This window comes from Drosophila grimshawi, unplaced genomic scaffold, assembly GCF_018153295.1.
Source record: "Drosophila grimshawi isolate 15287-2541.00 unplaced genomic scaffold, ASM1815329v1 contig_60, whole genome shotgun sequence".
Lineage (NCBI taxonomy): Eukaryota > Metazoa > Arthropoda > Insecta > Diptera > Drosophilidae > Drosophila > Drosophila grimshawi.
The window spans coordinates 170,001-177,500 of record NW_025063418.1 but is presented as its reverse complement, the minus strand read 5'-3'; the positions used below and the strand labels follow the sequence as shown (position 1 = coordinate 177,500).

The 7,500-nt window shown below is 33.6% G+C and overlaps 3 non-coding genes across 3 annotated transcripts in view; all 3 read left to right on the top strand.

Annotated features, from left to right (window-relative positions):
* LOC122322737 overlaps positions 1–298 on the top strand; it is a 1,995-nt gene extending 1,697 nt beyond the window's left edge. Inside the window, exon 1 of the ribosomal RNA XR_006246809.1 lies at positions 1–298. This exon is cut by the window's left edge and continues 1,697 nt beyond it. This is a non-coding gene — a ribosomal RNA (small subunit ribosomal RNA).
* Positions 299–824: 526 nt separating this feature from the next.
* On the top strand, positions 825–1,003 carry LOC122322724. The gene has a single exon (XR_006246796.1). It is a non-coding gene; the product is annotated as a 5.8S ribosomal RNA (ribosomal RNA).
* Positions 1,004–1,384: 381 nt separating this feature from the next.
* On the top strand, positions 1,385–5,343 carry LOC122322759. The gene has a single exon (XR_006246831.1). It is a non-coding gene; the product is annotated as a large subunit ribosomal RNA (ribosomal RNA).
* The last annotated feature ends 2,157 nt before the right edge of the window (positions 5,344–7,500 follow it).

Sequence of the window (7,500 nt, the reverse complement as noted above, 5' to 3'; positions counted from 1 at the left end):
AGGTCCGGGTAAACCGCTGAACCACTTTCATGCTTGGGATTGTGAACTGAAACTGTTCACATGAACTTGGAATTCCCAGTAAGTGTGAGTCATTAACTCGCATTGATTACGTCCCTGCCCTTTGTACACACCGCCCGTCGCTACTACCGATTGAATTATTTAGTGAGGTCTCCGGACGTGATCACTGTGACGCCTTGTGTGTTGCGGTTGTTTCGCAAAAGTTGACCGAACTTGATTATTTAGAGGAAGTAAAAGTCGTAACAAGGTTTCCGTAGGTGAACCTGCGGAAGGATCATTATTGTATAATGTCCCTTACCGTTAATAAATCAGATGTCATATTTTGTATATATAATATATATATATATATATAATAAAAATTCTATTAATTTACGATTACACAAATAATTATAATTATAAATGGTCATTCGAAAATTGTGATATAACATAATTATGTGTTTTTGTATTTTAATGGATAAACTTTGCGTGTATATGTACCATAATATGCATGCGTTGCACAAATGTATTGGTCATTATTTCTATGAGCATACATTGTATAAACGCAACAACCTAAATATATATTGTTGTACCTGTTTCCAGGTTAATGTTTTACATATGTTTATATTAATATTCTTGTTTGGCTATCTTATTGAAATTGTTTCATATACCATATTTTTATAAATTATGTAAGACTAAGACATTTCGCAACATTTTTTAGGTAAATCAATTTTATTGAAGGAATTGATATATGCCAGTAAAATGGTGTATTTTTAATTTCTTTCAATAAATATATTTTTGACAATGAAATAAACAAAAAAAAATTGTATCACTCTAAGCGGTGGATCACTCGGCTCATGGGTCGATGAAGAACGCAGCAAACTGTGCGTCATCGTGTGAACTGCAGGACACATGAACATCGACATTTTGAACGCATATCGCAGTCCATGCTGTTATGTACTTTAATTAATTTTATAGTGCTGCTTGGACTACATATGGTTGAGGGTTGTAAGACTATGCTAAATAAGTTGCTTTAAATGTTTTTTAATATTTGAGCATATGGTATATTATTGGATAAATAATGTGTGCACTTTATTAGTGCACACACGAAATATTCATAATATTAATTTATATATGGATATACATACCAACTCTCATTGTGTATAATTTGTATGAGAAAACTGAAGATATATATTTTCTTTTTCAAATTCAAATAATATCGAGAAATGTCTAGCATAAAAATGAAATGAAAGTTTTTTTTTCATCTAGAATTGTCTCGATTATTATTGATGCGATAAGAAAACTGTTGTAAATATTATTATTCTTCAAGAATTAGTGTATTCATAATATTGAATATTATATCATAGTATTCAATAAAAATTGTTTTATACAACCTCAACTCATATGGGACTACCCCCTGAATTTAAGCATATTAATTAGGGGAGGAAAAGAAACTAACAAGGATTTTCTTAGTAGCGGCGAGCGAAAAGAAATCAGTTCAGCACTAAGTCACTTTGTCTATATGGCAAATGTGAGATGCAGTGTAAGGAACATCAATATTCTAGTATGAGAAATTAACGATTTAAGTCCTTCTTAAATGAGGCCATTTACCCATAGAGGGTGCCAGGCCCGTATAACGTTAATGATTACTAGATGATGTTTCCAAAGAGTCGTGTTGCTTGATAGTGCAGCACTAAGTGGGTGGTAAACTCCATCTAAAACTAAATATAACCATGAGACCGATAGTAAACAAGTACCGTGAGGGAAAGTTGAAAAGAACTCTGAATAGAGAGTTAAATAGTACGTGAAACTGCTTAGAGGTTAAGCCCGATGAACCTGAATATCCGTTATGGAAAATTCATCATTAGAATTGTAATATTTAATTAATATTATAATAATAGTGTGCATTTTTTCCATATAAGGACATTGTAATCTATTAACATAATTAATTTATCAAAAAATTGTGAATTATTGATTATTTCAATTATAGTGCTTGCATTATAACATGATATAAATGTCATAAATTTGATAAAGTGCTGATAGATTTATATGAATACAGTGCGTTAATTTTTCGGAATTATATAATGGCATAATTTTCAATGATTTTTGTGTTTATTATATGCACTTGTATGATTAACAATGCGAAAGATTCAGGATACCTTCGGGACCCGTCTTGAGACACGGACCAAGGAGTCTAACATATGTGCAAGTTATTGGGATATAAACCTAATAGCGTAATTAACTTGACTATTAATGGGATTAGTTTTTTAGCTATTTATAGTTAATTAACACAATCCCGGGGCGCTCTATATAGTTATGTATAATGATATTTATATTATTTATACCTCTAACTGGAACGTACCTTGAGCATATATGCTGTGACCCGAAAGATGGTGAACTATACTTGATCAGGTTGAAGTCAGGGGAAACCCTGATGGAAGACCGAAACAGTTCTGACGTGCAAATCGATTGTCAGAATTGAGTATAGGGGCGAAAGACCAATCGAACCATCTAGTAGCTGGTTCCTTCCGAAGTTTCCCTCAGGATAGCTGGTGCATTTAACTGTTGTATAAAATAATCTTATCTGGTAAAGCGAATGATTAGAGGCCTTAGGGTCGAAACGATCTTAACCTATTCTCAAACTTTAAATGGGTAAGAACCTTAACTTTCTTGATATGAAGTTTAAGGTTATGATATAATGTGCCCAGTGGGCCACTTTTGGTAAGCAGAACTGGCGCTGTGGGATGAACCAAACGTAATGTTACGGTGCCCAAATTAACAACTCATACAGATACCATGAAAGGCGTTGGTTGCTTAATACGCCTGACTGTGATCATGGAAGTCGAAATCCGCTAAGGAGTGTGTAACAACTCACCTGCCGAAGCAACTAGCCCTTAAAATGGATGGCGCTTAAGTTGTATACCTATACATTACCGCTAAAGTAGATGATTTATGTTACTTGTAATATAAATTTTGAAACTTTAGTGAGTAGGAAGGTACAATGGTGTGCATAGAAGTGTTTGGCGTAAGCCTGCATGGAGCCCGCCATTGGTACAGATCTTGGGTGGTAGTAGCAAATAATCGAATGAGACCTGGGAGGACTGAAGTGGAGAAGGGTTTCGTGTGAACAGTGGTTGATCACGAGTTAGTCGGTCCTAAGTTCAAGGCGAAAGCCGAAAATTTTCAAGTATAGAAAAATCAAAATATATTTTGCATCATACCGATTTTTATACACTTGAATAATTTTGAACGAAAGGGAATACGGTTCCAATTCCGTAACCTGTTGAGTATCCGTTTGTTATTAAATATGGGCCTCGTGCTCATCCTGGCAACAGGAACGACCATAAAGAAGCCGTCGAGAGGTATCGGAAGAGTTTTCTTTTCTGTTTTATAGCCGTACTACCATGGAAGTCTTTCGCAGAGAGATATGGTAGATGGGCTAGAAGAGCATGACATATACTGTTGTGTCGATATTTTCTCCTCGGACCTTGAAAATTTATGGTGGGGATACGCAAACTTCTCAACAGGCCGTACCAATATCCGCAGCTGGTCTCCAAGGTGAAGAGTCTCTAGTCGATAGAATAATGTAGGTAAGGGAAGTCGGCAAATTAGATCCGTAACTTCGGGATAAGGATTGGCTCTGAAGATTGAGATAGTCGGGCTTGATTGGGAAACAATAACATGGTTTATGTGCTCGTTCTGGGTAAATAGGGTTTCTATCATTTATGGTAGATTCTTGTTCCCCGGATAGTTTAGTTACGTAGCCAATTGTGGAACTTTCTTGCTAAAATTTTTAAGAATACTAATTGGGCAACTGATTAGTTCTTTTAAATTATAACGATTATCAATTAACAATCAATTCAGAACTGGCACGGACTTGGGGAATCCGACTGTCTAATTAAAACAAAGCATTGTGATGGCCCTAGCGGGTGTTGACACAATGTGATTTCTGCCCAGTGCTCTGAATGTCAAAGTGAAGAAATTCAAGTAAGCGCGGGTCAACGGCGGGAGTAACTATGACTCTCTTAAGGTAGCCAAATGCCTCGTCATCTAATTAGTGACGCGCATGAATGGATTAACGAGATTCCTACTGTCCCTATCTACTATCTAGCGAAACCACAGCCAAGGGAACGGGCTTGGAATAATTAGCGGGGAAAGAAGACCCTTTTGAGCTTGACTCTAATCTGGCAGTGTAAGGAGACATAAGAGGTGTAGAATAAGTGGGAGATATTAGACTTCGGTTTGGTATCGACAATGAAATACCACTACTCTTATTGTTTCCTTACTTACTTGATTAAATGGAACGTGTATCATTTCCTAGCCATTATACGGATGTATTTATTATATCTTATGGTATTGGGTTTTGATGCAAGCTTCTTGATCAAAGTATCACGAGTTTGTTATATAATCGCAAACAAATTCTTTAATAAGAAAATGCATTTATGTATTTTTGATTTAAAAATTTGGTATAACTCCAATTACTCAGGTATGATCCAATTCAAGGACATTGCCAGGTAGGGAGTTTGACTGGGGCGGTACATCTCTCAAATAATAACGGAGGTGTCCCAAGGCCAGCTCAGTGCGGACAGAAACCACACATAGAGCAAAAGGGCAAATGCTGACTTGATCTCGGTGTTCAGTACACACAGGGACAGCAAAAGCTCGGCCTATCGATCCTTTTGGTTTAAAGAGTTTTTAACAAGAGGTGTCAGAAAAGTTACCATAGGGATAACTGGCTTGTGGCGGCCAAGCGTTCATAGCGACGTCGCTTTTTGATCCTTCGATGTCGGCTCTTCCTATCATTGTGAAGCAAAATTCACCAAGCGTTGGATTGTTCACCCATGCAAGGGAACGTGAGCTGGGTTTAGACCGTCGTGAGACAGGTTAGTTTTACCCTACTAATGACAAAACGTTGTTGCGACAGCATTCCTGCGTAGTACGAGAGGAACCGCAGGTACGGACCAATGGCACAATACTTGTTCGAGCGAACAGTGGTATGACGCTACGTCCGTTGGATTATGCCTGAACGCCTCTAAGGTCGTATCCGTGCTGGACTGCAATGATAAATAAGGGGCAATTTGCATTGTATGGCTTCTAAACCATTAAAAGTTTATAATTTATTTTATAAACGACAATGGATGTGATGCCAATGTTATTTGTAACATAGTAAATTGGGAGGATCTATGATCACCTGATGCCGTGCTAGTTACATATTTAAACATTATTTAATACAATGACAAAGCCTAGAATCAATTGTAAACGACTTTTGTAACAGGCAAGGTGTTGTAAGTGGTTGAGCAGCTGCCATACTGCGATCCACTGAAGCTTATCCTTTGCTTGATGATTCGAAAATGTTAATAAAACAACAAATATAAAATATAATATGTGTGTTATGGTTGTTAAACACCAACTAAAACATATATATATATATATATTGTATGAGTTGTTTAAAGGTGCCATATTTGTTAATTTACTTATGATATTTTATATATTTCTTTGTAAGTTGATAATGTGTGGACCGGACCTTAAGAAAATGTTATATACAAAAAGCTTTTTGATGATGCAATACAAAATTTATGTTATTTTATAAATAACATTCTTTTCAGAATAATTGAATTGTTATTGAAAGGAATAAAGAAATTAAATTGTTTTAAACAAAACAGAGAAAGAAGAACACACATTTTATTATATATATGAGTATATATATATATATATATATATATATATATATATATATATATATGATAACTGCGAAAGGCAATAGAAAACACAAAAAAATAAATATATGAAATCATATTAAAAATATATTATAATTCAATCAATGGAGAACAGTAATATGCGAATGAAAAATTTACACTCTTAAACATAAATGTTATATTTAGTGTGAAATAGAAGTTTATATTTTATTTGATATTGCATAATAATAATAAACCGATTAATAAAATTTACACTCATGAGACTTGGAATTGTTATGAAATTCAATTCAGTGTTTTCCAATACAAAATGTCAAATAATATCATGAAACATATAAATTACATGTTAGATAATAACATATGATACAAACAATGTGATATAATAGAATTTAACATGTAAAATAAATGTTGGGTAATAACGTATGGAACAACTCTACTACAATAAAAAATGTTTGCTATAGACAAAATTATATATGGAAATCACATGATTGTGGAGTATTGTCTTGCCGGCAGCCGTCAATTATAGTTCAAATTATTAAATATTTAAGTTATTCGTGTGTTATATTTAAATTAATACATGAAGAATTAATAGTGAGTGGTTGCATTTGAAAAAAGTATCATTCTTAAGGAAATGGTGTTCAAAAACCTATATATGGAGTGGTGTCGCGCAAGGCAAGTCATATGAGAAAAAGTAAAAGTAACAAAATAATATGACTGTGGAGTATTGTCTTGCCGGCATGGGTCATTTATTGGGCAAATTATGAAATGTTATGAAATTCAATTCAGTGTTTTCCAATACAAAATGTCAAATAATATCATGAAACATATAAATTACATGTTAGATAATAACATATGACACAAACAATGTGATATAATAGAATTTAACATGTAAAATAAATGTTGGGTAATAACGTATGGAACAACTCTACTACAATAAAAAATGTTTGCTATAGACAAAATTATATATGGAAACCACATGATTGTGGAGTATTGTCTTGCCGGCAGCCGTCAATTATAGTTCAAATTATTAAATATTTAAGTTATTTGTGTGTTATATTTAAATTAATACATGAAGAATTAATAGTGAGTGGTTGCATTTGAAAAAAGTATCATTCTTAAGGAAATGGTGTTCAAAAACCTATATATGGAGTGGTGTCGCGCAAGGCAAGTCATATGAGAAAAAAGTAAAAAGTAACAAAATAATATGACTGTGGAGTATTGTCTTGCCGGCATGGGTCATTTATTGGGCAAATTATGAAATGTTATGAAATTCAATTCAGTGTTTTCCAATACAAAATGTCAAATAATATCATGAAACATATAAATTACATGTTAGATAATAACATATGACACAAACAATGTGATATAATAGAATTTAACATGTAAAATAAATGTTGGGTAATAACGTATGGAACAACTCTACTACAATAAAAAATGTTTGCTATAGACAAAATTATATATGGAAATCACATGATTGTGGAGTATTGTCTTGCCGGCAACCGTCAATTATAGTTCAAATTATTAAATATTTAAGTTATTCGTGTGTTATATTTAAATTAATACATGAAGAATTAATGTTGGGTGGTAGCATTTGAAAAAAGTATCATGCTTAAAGAGATGGTGTTCAAAAACCTATATATGGAGTGGTGTCGCGCAAGGCAAGTCATATGAGAAAGAGTAAAAGTAACAAAATAATATGACTGTGGAGTATTGTCTTGCCGGCATGGATAATTTACTGGGCAAATTATGAAATAATGAAGTTAATCTTGTATTATATTTAATTTAATACATGAAGAATTAATGTTGGGTGGTA